The 14,880-nt window shown below is 33.4% G+C and overlaps 2 long non-coding RNA genes across 2 annotated transcripts; both read left to right on the plus strand.

The window, feature by feature from the left end:
- Positions 1-1,628: 1,628 nt before the first annotated feature.
- Positions 1,629-2,021, plus strand: LOC124448775. The gene is made up of 3 exons (XR_006949245.1): positions 1,629-1,701; positions 1,768-1,823; positions 1,975-2,021. It is a non-coding gene; the product is annotated as an uncharacterized LOC124448775 (long non-coding RNA).
- Positions 2,022-9,465: 7,444 nt separating this feature from the next.
- LOC124448441 lies at positions 9,466-14,090 on the plus strand. Its single transcript, XR_006949062.1, has 3 exons — positions 9,466-9,560; positions 10,184-10,305; positions 13,838-14,090. It is a non-coding gene; the product is annotated as an uncharacterized LOC124448441 (long non-coding RNA).
- The last annotated feature ends 790 nt before the right edge of the window (positions 14,091-14,880 follow it).

The raw sequence follows: 14,880 nt of genomic DNA on the forward strand, positions 1-14,880 counted from the left end.
TGGGGATAGCTAACTTTCTTCAGAAATATTTTTCGTAAAAAATTTGTTTTTCAATTTCTAAAGATTCGAGCCATATTTTCGGGCAGGCTAGCACCAAAAATGGATAGTTTCAAGTTTCAACTTCAATAATTCCGAATAAATCGAAAAGACAATTGATTGCAGTCTGCACATTTATGGTCAGCGAAGATTCCCATTTTTACAGACATGCAAAATACGAAAATGACGAAAGTTGACGAAAGGTCGTTCAAAAGGGAACTGTGTCGTTCAAAGGGAACTATTAAAACATGTCTCTCTTGCATTGAAATTGTCAAATTTTGTTTTAAATGGCCGCGATTTTGATGTTATAGGAAAATATAAATCCATCAGTGGTAAATTGAGAACTGAAGGTACTCTGTCTGCTGATGTGAAATAGTGAAAGTTTATGGTCAGCTTCTTTTTACTTTCTTTAATATTTAGACGATTTCTTCGAAAGCCAAATGTAGCTGAAGCCAGCCAACAATTTGGTGAGATAATGTCTGATCTTATCAATTCCTAACTTTATTGTATGTATGTTTTCACTTGTGAATTTCTCTAAAAAACTGTAAAAATAGCACAGTAAAATCAAAAAAAATTGGACGTTAGTACCTAGAAATATCAATAAATATCCTTGATGCTCTTAGATGTGTACATCATGTTTACAAAATTGTGCAGAATTTCATATTCTGAAATTTTTTTAGACCATGCATCATACCTTTACTATTTGTTAACTTTGCTGGTAGTACTGGAAAAAAATTGCTGCTAGCCCTGTGCGGTCTTTACTCATTTTGTGAAATAGCTGAACAAATTCTTTATTCCTATTTATTCAAACGTAATTGGCCCAAAATTCTGGTTATACTATACCTATGTTGGTACAATGTTTCTTAGCAACATATTGTGACATTTTGTCAGTTTTTCATTGGTTAAGTGGTTAAGACAACATTCTTCGAGTGAACATCACTCACTAAACAAGGCCAAAATTAATAGTTTCAACCGGTATCCAAATGAATATTAAGGTGTCAAAATTTAGTATCCAAAATTAAAATTTTGCATCGGAAATTTTGATATCATAGTGTACATTTTATGGGCAATATCTATGCAATGAAAATCGTCACAGGACACGTATGATTTTCAGACACACTGTACACTTAAACTATGCAGCAACTATGGATTGTTTAAGTAGGGTAAAATAGAAGAACTTCATATATTCTTGATGAATGAACTTTAAAAAGTGCATTTAAAATGATAATTTATGATGGTAAAACCAATGAGAGTCAGATTCTTCAGACTCAGAATCAAACATTGCTAAGACGTCATGCAGCTCTGACTTCTCAACAGTTTCACATGTTTTTATACTAATACGTTTTTCACCAGCTAACACCTTACAACAGCATTCTGCCATTTGCTTCAGTTTTTTAGTATCCCATATGGATACAAACCCAGTGATATGTAGTATCCAAAATTAAAATCAACTATCCTGTGGATATTGGGATACTGTAAATTTTGAGCCCTGCTAAACATTTGTTATTGTTTTTGTAATCTTCGTGTAATTTCTTTATGTAATCCTTGCTACTCTGATTCCTTGTTGAAGTTTTTAATGCTATATTATTTAGACCATCTTTCCAAAGCATTACAACAGCAGGATTGTCTTCAATATGCAGGATTTTGTTGCTTGGCAAAAGCTAGGTAAGAATTAATTATTGACTCTTCCGTCATCTCTTTGATTTGACTTAATTTTTTATGTATGTTTAGATGTGAAAATACCCTTGGTAATTCATGTGGGGAAGTTGAAACTCTAACCCAAGCTGGTATAATATTTTTGAAAAATTGTCTTTTGAGGATATGTGCAAATTACAATTTCTCAATACATTGCTTGAGTTTTATCCAAGGCCTGAAGTTGCTACAGAATTTCGCATGAAAAATTCTTCTCATTGCTTGTGTCTTGTTCAATGTTTTTAGCTAGGTTGTTTCTAAATGCTGAAAAGGAGTCGCTTCGTCTCAATTGAAATTCTTGAGAGAATTTCAAGCACAGATTGCTACTTCCATGACAAAAACAGGAAAAGAAGTACAAACGAAGCGTGGTCGACCATCTAACTCTCCCAGCCAGCCAATTCAAAACAAGAAACGAAAAGCATCTACACCAAACCCAACCAATGATGTACGATATGACAGTTTTGCCCATTGGCCCATACCAATTCAAAATAAAATGTGCTGCAAAAACTGCATTAAAGGCTATACCAGAATAAAATGCATCAAATGTGAAGTGCCTTTGTGTTTGAATAACAACAATAATTGCTTTTTGAAGTATCACAAAAAGTAAAATTGTTATAGTTGTAAATATTTCTTACTTGTAGTATTGCTATTTTGTACATATTTTTTTCTTTTACTTGGAGTAAATGGGAGCATCACTGATCAATTGTATTTTTAGTTAATTTTATGGATTTTAATACGGGTAAAATAATTATAACCCTTCAATGTCAATCAATAAAAATGAGTATTAAGTATAGAGCTATGTCACTATACTCCCAATGTTGCCATTTGGCAACAAAATTTTAATTCCATGAAAATATAAATTTTTAGACTAGCAATGAAATTCATGACATATTTAACATTGTTTTTTCATGCGTATGTAGCGCAGAAAAAATTTTTTGGCCACGGCTAATAATTTGGGAATGAAAGGGTTAACATTCTTAACCATGACGCTGGCAGCTACCCCCCCACAAAAATTCGGCAAATACTGATGTATATATATATAGATCCATCAATCATTTATCAAATAGCTCGAAAATTTTCAATCAAAATCAAAAACTTGCATTAGCATACACAAAATTTAAAGCTTAGTTTAGCATTTGCCCTAAATTCAGGCTTCACAATAAATTGCGTTCTTGTGCGCCACCTCATTTTAATCGTCTGTAAATTTCGCTTGTTTCGTCTGTCAACCCATCTCACAAGTTTGTATTTAGAAATATTGCTCAAGAAAAAATGACGACATCGTGCACGGAATAAGACAGTCGTCAGTAGTTTTCACAAAGTAAGACCAGTTATTACCAGTGAACTCATAATAACTGGAATGATAACTTGAAACCAATATGTATATATATATTTATATGGAGTTCACTGGTTATTACCAGCTAGGGCTCGATTTCACGAAGGCCGAATAGCGCTATCCAATGCAGAGCAAAATTTTTTGAAAGTTTAACTCATAACTGCAATACAATATTTCAACTGTAATAATATATTAGTTCAGAGAATACAAAATTTCTTTGTCGTTAATAAAATATGAACACCTGTTGCTACACATTAAAAGTTTTGCAACCCAATTGATAACGCTATTCAGGCTTCGTGCAACCAGCCCAGGTTTTGAGCACACTTCATTCATTAATTAATAATTTTTTCCTTCAAAAGCGATATCATTGTTGTAATAAACTTAATTCTTCTTCTACACACACATCATCTTTTAGGAGGCTGTGTCGATCATGTTCAGCAAAACGGCCGCTTAAAGAAATATCAAAATCGTGCAGATGACAGGATGCAAAGTTAGGGCAAGCAGCATAATTATAAAAAGGGCCTTAGATAGAAACGTTCTAATCCTCTCTTACATTTATTAAGTGCTTTTGACAAGGAATTTTTTATCGTCCTTTCAAAAATAATTTTTACATGCTCATTTCAGAAACTACTAAAAGTTTTGTACTTCGAACTTAAGAACTCTGGAGTAAGGAAGAAAAGCCCTAAAATGGGATTTTCACTTGCTTTTTTTTATTCAATTTATTCTTTAGTTTGCACAAGTCACATCACTTCTTACTATACTTTTCTCCTATAAGGTAAAACCTCTGCTACAAATATTGATCTGCCTTCATTCATGGGAGAAAAATAATCCAAAGATGAACTACTACCCTTTTTAAAATACTCTACGGAATTGATAATATGACCATCAGACCATCCCCCATGACAACAATAATATCTCCTGTAATGACTGCACAGCAAGAAGATGTTTCAGTGATCTTGCCTGTGTTCGAATTATATGTACATAATCACACTGTTTAACAATTCATTTCCATCATAACCACCAAGAAGACCAACTTGATCTCTCCATGAAACTGTTGCCATTTGAGTCAGTGGATAAGGTAATGGAGTCATTTCTGTAAACATGCTTGTCTTTGAATTAAGACCCAACACACTTTCTGATAATTTACCATCTACTTCCCCACCAATAATCAAAACTCTATCTTCAAAAACCTCACGACAATGATATTGTCGAAAATGAGGCATGAAACTTAGCACTTTCAAAACATCTGATGTGTCAGCAGAAGGGTTTAATTTACAAATCTCCTTTGATTTTTTTATCAGAAGAGGCCCTACGTTGAACACAACCTTCAGTATGCAGAACTTGCTGCCGACAAACAACAGTTTTATGCCCAATGCAACGATAAGGAATCACAGATAATTTTACCCAATTTAAAGGCAGCCTATTAAGATTCCATTTTTCTGTTGTATTCAATCTTTCATTTGAAGTAAACTTACTAAACATACCAACATCACCCCTCCAATGACAAACAAATGATCATTCTGAATAAATGATGAAGCACCCTGGTGAGTTTCATTCATTGATGGCACCTCAAACAATCCTTTTCTTGCCATGAGAATATTTCAGCACTAGAACATTAGATAAGGCCAAAGGTATATAAAACATTCCCATGTGTTCGACCACCAGCAACTAAAATATCCTCAGTTGTTAAGTTCATTATTCTTTAAGTTGGTGATGCTACACAATATTGATGTGCTGAAATCATTTGTTCCAACTTTTGTATTTTGTCATCCATTTCTTTGTGAGAGTTTTTTTACCATAATAGCAAGATTCTGTTGAAAGTCTTTAGTTTCCTTCATGGATTCCATTATTCTTTCTGTATTTCCGCAATTTTCTTAGTTGTCGCTTCAAAGTTTTCGTTCATTGTTTCAAATTTATCGTCAATATTTCGATGTACTTCATCAGTTAATAAAACGATGACGTCTGTACAAACATGTTTCAACAAGGCAACAACATAATAATGGTCGCCACAACCAGCATTCCTGTATTGACGCACCTCAGTTTCATGATAAATCTTGTCCCTTTTATTTATCTCTAGGCCACATCCTTCATTGGAGCAAATCTCTGGAGTCAAGTCACAGTTCTCCACATGTCTTTGAAGACTTTCAACGTTTATAAATTCAACACAACCTCGACTAACGTAGTCGCAATTGATCTTGAACTTCGCCAAAAAGTTGTTTTAATTCTCGCCTGCCGTAGTGTAGCTTGGGTCAACTCTTCTTGACATTCAGGACAGTTTGGTGAATTTACACGTAAATGTTCCTCGATGCAGTAACATCAAAATATATGATCATTATTGCTACAAGTTCTTGCATCTTTAACAACATTTAGACATGTACAAATCGAACAAAGTTCTCAAATTGAGACCTTTCGTAGCCGCGATTTTCGTCGTTTACGTAATAAGCCATTTTATAATTCTATGAAATTATATAATATGGAAAAGAACGAGAAACTTAACTATCCGTATCTACACCACTAATCTACACCAATGAAGAAGTGAATCAGTGAACTCTGAAAGTGTAATATAATATACACACTGGCAGCCTGATTCGCAAATGGTGATTACTTAGATACTCCCACTGACTGTCTCTCACTCACTGGCATAACCAGTGCTCGAACTGGCCAAGTTTAGGGCCTTGCATTTTCAACTGTAATATGGGCCCGTAAAATCTATCCCCGCAAAAATTTGGAAATTAGATTTCGAAATGCATTTCATGCAATTTAATGATGATTTTATTGTAATCTAGATTGTTTTGTATTTCTGAATAAATTCAGATTTCACTGCCGTTGTAAGTAAAACTAGTTTGGTGCTATAAAAAAGGTAACCTCCGAAGTATTCGACGCTGGTCTATAGTATTAAGACGCTCCAGGACTTTTTGTTTCTTTTAGACATTGTTTTTCCATTGCACACTTTATGGCATGCTTTAAACATCTTTGACTGTTTTCGTCAATTAATTATCACACTTTGACAATTGACAAGAACAGGAATCGAACAACTCGTTGAATTTCAGTCACATTGATAAAATATAGTTGTGCGTAACAAGGGCTACATACCCAGTCCAAGCCTGAGCACAACTTTCGGGGAGGGGTCACAAATACAAAATCACATTTATTGCGTTCTTATGCTTTCCACAAACCATTGCCATTACAGCAAAATTTTCTTCTAACTGGTTTTCTCCATGATAACGTTTTCCTATCTCACCCTCGGAATTTTTACTGCGCATGCAAGAGCCCATGGCCTCCAGATCAGCCTTGCTGGTAAAGTTCTCTGATGCAATCAACTCAAGTCCACGAACTTGTCGTGTTTTCTCCTTCTTCATGATATTGAAGACCACAGGGTCATTCTTTCAGCTAATAACTAGATATTAAAGGCTTTTCACTAAACAAAATAGAACAAAACTTTAGCATAGCTGGAGACAACATTCTGAAAGTTTAATGCTCAAAACGTGAAGTTGAACACACTTCATTTTTTAATTTTAGATTTTGAACCGAAATTGAAAATCATTTATCAACATGAAAATGAGAAATAATTTGCATTCTATAACATTTTGAGAACTTTTACATTTGAATTACTTTTTTAATGCTTAATCCGTTACATATACACACAACCCAACATTGATATTTATTTCATTTCACTAAACAAATAGGCTGCAATGAGTTCAGCCAGCTTGCACACAACCCAACATTGCCATTTAGCCTAAAATAACTCGATGAAAGTATTCTAATGTTTCCAGTTCACTTTGCGCATTAAGACTCACATACGGCCATTGGGTGCATGATAGTAAGCAACAGGACGGGTATGCATACACAGAGGAAGAGACTGAAAGAGAAATCATATTAGAAACCATGTATATGAAAAATAATGCTTAATATGGATAGAAAATTTGAGTGTGTTACGCATGATATCAAGGAATTTGTCACCTAAACCTTGAAATGTTAAATCCTTATATCAAAAGTTCTAAATCATTCTTTTCTAGGCAAGGAAAATACCTAATACCCACTAGGTTAAGGGTTTGCCCTTTGGTATCATAGACAATGCATGATTTTTTAAAGAATTATGATATCATCAATTCCTTATAGCAACCTATTATAAATTACAAAAGCAAGTCTACAATTTAAGCTAGATTTTATGACTTAATGCAATACCAGCATGTTTTCTGGTAAAACAAGAATTACCAGATAATAATATTATACAAAATTGATAGTAAGAAACTTTCCATCCAGCAGACCAAATTATTTTTACAAAACCTCAAAAATCAATTGCAGAATATATAAAGCTCGTTTAAAAAAGCAAAAATGTCAAAATACAGCCATGTCAGCATGTCAGCCTAATGTAAAACTCCATTTTGCTTCTCCGATTTCAAACAATTAATAAGCAATAGTCAATTATTCACGCAGTGAATATGTTGAGTTCAAAGGGTTTACATGCAATCAAAATATGATGTACAATTACTAAAATAAACCCAGAATTTCAATATAAGATTACATCGCATTTGCACGTGGTCTGCAATTTATTTATAATTCCGTAATCTACAAGTGCTCGAAGTTCATCAATAACCCTAATCCCAGTAATCTTACAGATTAGATTACGCAAACTTGTTACTTACTGTTATCGAACAGGAATTTGTAACTCTACCTGACAGGCTTGACCTTGTTGTTTCTCAAAGAAATGACTCTTCCAAAGCTTGAACGTTTATTATAGAATATAGATTAAGTATACAAACTCTAGAATGTGTTTCCCGTATCTTTTTGTTTGGTTTATAATTGGTCTGTCACTGGTCTGTTCAGTGTCCAATAAAGTTCCATTATTTGTCTATGTACTTTCTCCTATAAGGCAAAACCACTGCAGCAAATTTGTTCTGCATTCATTAATTGATGGAAGTCAAACCCATGAAGAACTACTTCCTATTTTGATATACTCTGCTGTATTGATTATACCATGAATAAGATCATCCTCCCATAACAACAATCATATCTCTCGCAATGACTGCACAGCAAGAAGTTCTTTTGTTCAACACAGATGGCAATTTGGTGGGCTCGCCCACTGGTCTCGTCTGTCTTAGAAATAGAATCATACATTGTAACATTGTTCAAAGGTATCGACCTATTGCATGATATACATCCAATGAGGATAATTTGATCTTCTCGTTTAACTGTGGCCATTAAAGATGAGGTCTTAAAGAAAAGGTAAAAGTATTAAAGAAAAGGTAAAGATGAGGCAAAGAAGATAAGGTATTGGTAACATTTTTGTAAATCTACTTGTCTTTAGATCAATGGCAAAACACTGTCAAAGTTTATTGACGATGTCTATTGCTTGTCCACCAATGATCAAAACTCTATCTTCCAAAACCACACAACCATGATTTTGTCGAGGTTGCGGCATCACGCATAATTCTCTCGCACAAGGTGTGGTATTAGCAAGCCTCAATTTGCAAAACCTATTTGCAAATTTAAGTTATGAAAACAATTAATTGAGGAAATGTATCGTAGCTTATAGCTTCATAAAATTCATCACACTTCGAATATCAGGAGTTTATAAATGTCTTTCTTCACAAAAATATTAAAATTTTTCGGGCAGAACTATGAACTTGTAACTCTGTTCTTTTTTCTGTAATAATTCAATGATATGATGTTGCGGTTTTCTTTGGTTCTATATTTTCTTAAAAGCTTTAGTGTCTTTGATGTGCTCACTGAGATCTTAGGTGAATGCGAGTTGATCATATGAACCTGAAATAGCTTATGCATGTCATGACGCTCTGACAACGCCAATTGGATGACTAATATTCATATATGCACGTTATACTTTAATTCTTTCTATTGAAATGAATTGTGATGAGGGATTATAACATATGAATGTATAAATATTAGCACACCCCAATTAGCGATGTTCCTGTGTCACTGCATGTGAACGCTGATGTGTGATGAATTAATTTTTTTATCGCACTTTGTACTCGTTATGTCACCATATACAGTGCATGAGAGGACAGTTTTTAAAAATTTTATTTTTGTTTTATACTCTACGGCTTTCAAAGAGCTACGGGCTTAGTGGTTTCATTTATAGATTTAAGAAATAAAAGGTGTTTACTGTGTTTGCCCTGGCTTATGCAAACCGCGGAGACGTTTGCAAGAACTCTCGAACATGTGCAACCCTTGACCTTTTGTCTCGGGCTTGCACTGATCTGCTGTCGAGTTCTCCCAAAGGTCTCCTGGGTTTGCATAAGCGTTTTCTTGTAGCAAAAATTTATAGATGTTAAAATTAATATAAAGAGCAAAGTGCAAAAATAATTTATTCATCATTTACCGCCATTCACATCACATGCAAGTCGATTGAGTTTCATATGATCAATCTTTATATTTACATATGATCTTACAATAAGCTTTATTACACCGAGAATTTGAGGTTGAGAGAACATATCAGAACAAAAAAGAAGAAAAGGGACATAAATTATAGAATTGTCAGGTGAGTCTATTCAAAAGAAAAGTGACACGGCTGGAAAAGAATAAAATGAGATCCACGGCATTTAGCCATAAAATATATTATGGGTAAATATATTCTGGGATTTGAGAATTGACTTACTTATTACTCAAGTGACATGTATTTAACAGTTTCTTTCTCATGATATAAATTTTTCCGGGTAACAAATGGAAACATCAAGTGCTTGCGTTTCTTAAAATTTATCAAGTACATATGTAAAGACTTATATGCATGTGACTATACAAAAGAAAGATATCTGTTACTTGTGAAGATTATCTTACTGGCTTGACTCACAGTTAGCTAATGCCTTTCAAACAAAAGATGAACTTAAAATAGCAGTAAATGGCATTATTCGCTAGCTATATTTTTTAAAATGAATTTTTACTAAGATTTTATGCAAAATATCAAATGGACTTGAATGAAAATATCACACCTTGTTCTATACTTAATAAAGCGAAAATTTCCAATGTAAATCATTATTTCTTAGCTGTATTTATGTCACCACGACCAATGATTTTTTCAGAATATACATTAAAAAGGATTTGGGCAATAATACTTGACTTATAATATGTGAAAAAATTAATTCATTGATATACATTTCGTTTTAGTCATGAAATTTTTCTACATTTCATTACTGGTGCTGATTTTTCAAAAATCAGTGAAAATGAAATATTTGGAAGAAAGAAATGAAGGAAAGATAAATTTATCATCGCAAATAGCAGAAAAACAGGTGAATCAACTAGATATTCTTTCCAACCTGAGCATGTTTAACAATCGAAAATTGTACTGGCTGCAGTTTATAGGTCACATCATAGGATATTGCAGTACTCCTGTTTTCCTTTGCACAAATTGTGCAAATGACGTCACTACCGTTAGAGAAAATTTTTTCAAGATTTTATCCATAATGGCAGGATTTGAATAACCTTCCCTGCAAACATCTCAGCAATTAATTTTTTAAAATACATTAGTGCTACTATCATCGTTAGAGAACACAACGCTTTTAAAATATGCAATAAAAAGTTTCGTTGCCAATGTCATAAAAAAATTAAGATCATATTAGTTTATTTGGTTTAAAGTTTTCAATAATTTTTAATGAGGCCATTTTCAAATGCCCACTGCTTATTTATCGAGTTTCACTGTGTAATAGTTTATATTATCCATATTTTTTCTTTGACGTCATTTTACACATCGATTACTAATCCCGATAAAAATTTTGACCTCTCCAACTGAATACCTTTGGATGTTTTACAAAATAGATGTATTCTTTATAAAAACAAAGTAATGCTGTCGATAATCACGATTCAATTAGCAAATACTGCTGCGTTACTTAGGTTTCTATTCCAAACCTGTTCTGATCAATATTGCCAATTTTTTTTACTGTCTTTCTTTTTAAATTTAATTGACCATAAGCATTGCGTAATCGCTTCAATGACGTTTTTCTCACAAATATTGCCATTTAGGGGTTTGTTCAGGTGAGCACGGTAGCCGGGATTCAGCGAAGCGTTAAATCATCTTGGTCAATGGAAAAGATTAGATATTTCTCAATGAAAAACTTATTTGAGCAATTTCTATCTGCTCTGACTTTGCAAATTCGTAAAACCTCTAAAATGAAAACAAATAATTTAACCAGATTTGACAATCACAACTAAAACGACTTATGACGCTTAAAAAAATGTTGTACGTTTTGCGCTTAACATTTTTACTTAAAATCTACGTTCAACAGTAGCTTGTGATTATATCATTAATATGCATAAATATTTAAACATATTATTTTCCCATTGCACCAAATCCATACTTGGTATGATTCCAGGTGATCAACAATTCACATCGGATGCATTGGTTACAATAAAGTTGAATGTAGAAGAAGCAAAAATAGATGGCAAAGAACTTTTTTGTGTCTTATGAAGATTTAGTAGAAATCAATAAAAGCAATTCTTTAAACAAATTGTAAACAAATTTGTTCATGGTCAAGTTGCTCATGGTCAAGCAGCCTAGTGAAAGAAGCAAAATCTGTCTTCAGCATGTGACCTTTCCAACTATGTTTAGTTTCTTCACTTACACTGTCAATTAACTATTTTGCCTTAATGTAGCTATTTTGCCTTCATGTGTTTTTGTCAGCGAAACCAATGCACTTTAGTTTCGAAGTTTGTAATTTCAATGGAAATTAATGTAGTTCTGTTCAGTAATAGATCCATGGTTCTGCCATGCAGTTTACAAAATACAAATTTCCAACCAACGGTATTATCATGGTGTTTTGAATTTTTTTACTTTTTGTAGCTCTTCTAGTTCAACATACTTCTTTATGAGTTTTCAGTAGTTTTATCAGGTCATTACAATACACTTATGATACTTATCCATAGTAAGTTTTCAGTTGACTTATGTCGTAGGACAGAAGTAAACATTTTCTCGCTTCCTTAGGAGCATTTTTACACAGATTTATCCATTTGAGCAAGAAAAATAGTTGCACCAAACTGATTACAAACAGTCAAACACACAGAAGCATGAAATAATGTATAAGTTTGACAAGATTGACAGGTCTACTAAAGAATGCCGTTTGATTTTCACTTTTAAAAGGTTAAAATGTCATAAAATAACTTGAATGTTAAAGCCAAAATATGCGTTTCTCTACCTTCGAATTTCTTTATTTTGATGTGTGTGTGTACTGTGTTTTTCACACAATGCTGAAGCATTATTTTCACATATGCTGTCGTTATCATAATTGTTTTTTTTCACTTGTTATCGTTGTATAAACAGTATGATAAATCAGGAGGGAGTGAATATGGAAAGAAAAGTTTAAAGTGGAAGTTTTAGCCACCAAAATCTTCCATTTCTGCCATGTGTTTGACAACCGGGTCCAGGTCCCTTTTCCTCTCCAGGTCTTATAGAACTCAATGATTATAGATAAACAAATCCTGCGATTTGGTATTTGACTTACTTAGCTATTACCCAATCGACGTGAAACCCTTAGCTTCATTTGGACATTCAAAAACACGAGCAATTAATTTTTCTGAATATGCATTTAAGAAAGATTTGGGCATCAATATTTGACCTAATAGGTAAAGAAACTAATTTATTTAAACATATCGTTTTAGTCATGAAATTTTTCTACATTTCATTACTGGTGCTGATTTTTCACAAATCAGGGAAAATGAAATATTTACAAGAAACAAATGAAGAAAAGATAAATTTATCATCGCAATAGATATTCTTTCGAACCTGAGCATGTTCGACTATCAAAAATTACTACCACAGTTTAAAGGCCCTTGAGTTGTACACTCAACGGGACTCGTACCCATGACCTCTGCAGTGCCAGTGCAGTGCTCTGACCAACTGAGCTATGAAATCACACAGTGGACGGCAGGTGAATTTTGTTGGGCTCATGTAGCCCAACAAATGACCAACAACAGCCCAATCCCGTTGAATCACCTGAATTTTTCAGGTTCATGAGACAATTGCTTAAATTGTCCAGCAAAGTGCGAAGATCATATCTTCATTCAATTTCAAACACCGCACTGCATATAATAATCTTTCATATTACATTCCTTTCACGGGAAAACATTAGCCCAACATATTGACTTGCTCTCCACTGTGTGACTTCATAGCTCAGTTGGTTAGAGCCCTGCACCGGCACCGCAGAAGTCATGGGTTTGAATCCTGTTGAGTCACCTGAATTTTTCAGGTTTTTGAGACAATTGCTTAAATTGTCCAGCAAAGTGCGAAGATCATATCTTCATTCAAATGAGTTGTATATCTTAGGATATTGCTACATTCCTGTTTTTCTTAGCACCAACAGTGCTCTTTGCTTCAATTATCTACGTTCCAACCCACAAACATACTAATCATAAGAAAATCACAAAAACCTGCAGTTGAAATCTTACATTCATAAAGTCATTGCACGCAAATTAAATTTGAGTCATAATTGCAGAAATGCAATTTCGAAAAGAAAAATGTCAGACCAAAATACGTTAAAAAAATACTTTAATTTACCGCTTTAACACAACTATAACATTTTGTAATTTGGACTTCAAAACTTCTTCTTATGACAACAAATTAAATTTCGACACTTTTAATGACAGGCGAAAATTTTTTGAAATTCCACTATCAATACTATCAAAAATTCTGACCTAAAATTGTCAAAAAAATCTTGAGGATTCATCAGCTCTGTAAAGAATTTGTATAAAAAATGTGACTTTTACTAATACGACCATAGAGACTCAGAGTATACAATTTTTTGTGTTTGTAATAGATCAAATTTATTTTAGAGTGTGAGTGAAAATACCATGTGGAGTTCTTTCCGGTGGAAGACCATTTTATTGCGAGGAGGAGGAGACTTGCTGTCACGATCGCAATGACAGAGGAAAGTTGGTTGCTTACTATTGTTGCCCTGCGCTCAATGGCGTATGTTGCAATAATTTACGTGGTGTTTACTTTTCTCGATATGCATAAGCCCTAGTGAGTGTAGGCTTGTTTGTAAGATGAGCAATAACCTAAATGAATAAAAGTCTTTCTTTTCCACTTGATCTTTTAATGACTGAAACCTTAAACTAAGGAGCAGTCTGGACTTGATGAAGTCTGCACATCGTAAGCAACTTCAGAGCAATCTAAATGAACAACATTGAGGCTTTTCCCTCATCTTTTGTGGGAGAATAATAATTTATTACGGATATGAATGGCGTCAATTAAAGGAACCAGTCAGGGACCAAAGTCCCAATTGCTGTTAAGACATTCAGAACTTTTTCATAAGGTCCTGAGTCATGACAATGCAATTTAGTACCCATTCTTTCATTCTGAAACAATGTAGGATTTATGAAAAACAAGCTGCAGTTATCGTTTCCCATTGTATGTCATAAATATATATTTATAATGTTCCTACAAAGTTATCTTGTATGTTGTTTTGGAAAAAAAACTTCAAATCTGACCTTGTTAGCTTGCTGTTAAAACAGTTTATTAGCTTGCTGTTGAAACAGCAATTTCTCATTTTCTCATTCATCAATGAAGAAAAATACGTACTGAATGCAATTGGAGATCTCCCGCTGATTTCCATAGTTTTGCAACAATTAAAATTCGCTCAACTGCTGAACCTTAAAAGTTTTCATTTTTGTATCATTTGTAAAAAGTTTTTCCAGGGATTATTTCTAAAATGAAAATTAAAATAAAATAAATTTACGTTCATTCATAGAATGCACGTAGATAATCCCATGAAAAACTACTTCCCATTTTAAAGTACTCCACTAATTTGATTAGAATCATACATTTCAACGCTGTTTAACTTTTCTTGTTCATTACAACCTTCAAGAATGACAAC

The sequence above is a fragment of the Xenia sp. Carnegie-2017 genome, unplaced genomic scaffold (assembly GCF_021976095.1).
Source record: "Xenia sp. Carnegie-2017 unplaced genomic scaffold, XeniaSp_v1 HiC_scaffold_23, whole genome shotgun sequence".
Taxonomy (NCBI): Eukaryota; Metazoa; Cnidaria; class Anthozoa; order Malacalcyonacea; family Xeniidae; genus Xenia; species Xenia sp. Carnegie-2017.